The sequence below is a fragment of the Pterocles gutturalis genome, unplaced genomic scaffold (assembly GCF_000699245.1).
Source record: "Pterocles gutturalis isolate BGI_N339 unplaced genomic scaffold, ASM69924v1 scaffold36063, whole genome shotgun sequence".
NCBI lineage: Eukaryota > Metazoa > Chordata > Aves > Pterocliformes > Pteroclidae > Pterocles > Pterocles gutturalis.
This window is the reverse complement of record NW_010126878.1, coordinates 40183-40491: the sequence shown is the minus strand read 5'-3', so window position 1 is coordinate 40491 and position 309 is coordinate 40183.

The window sequence follows — 309 nt, the reverse complement described above, 5'->3', positions numbered from 1 at the left end:
CACAAGAGCTGTCCTGTACGTTAAACACTTACATGGTGCGAGTGTCTCATGGACTGACATGCACCAAAGGCACGTAACCTGTGAGCTCAAGAGGCATTTGACTGAAGCAGCCCCGTTTCCATGGAGGCTTCAGCCTCCTTTGAGGCTGTGAACCTGGAGTCCAGCCCAGCTTGGGGCAGATGGTTAATCCCTGTACCGTACCTTGGAACGGTTGATGGAGACTGGGCAGCTGGGGAGGGGAGCTGGGATGGTTGTTCTCGTTTGTGTTCTTCTGTTCTGCTGGAGCTTTGAGCTTTGCCCATGTATTGC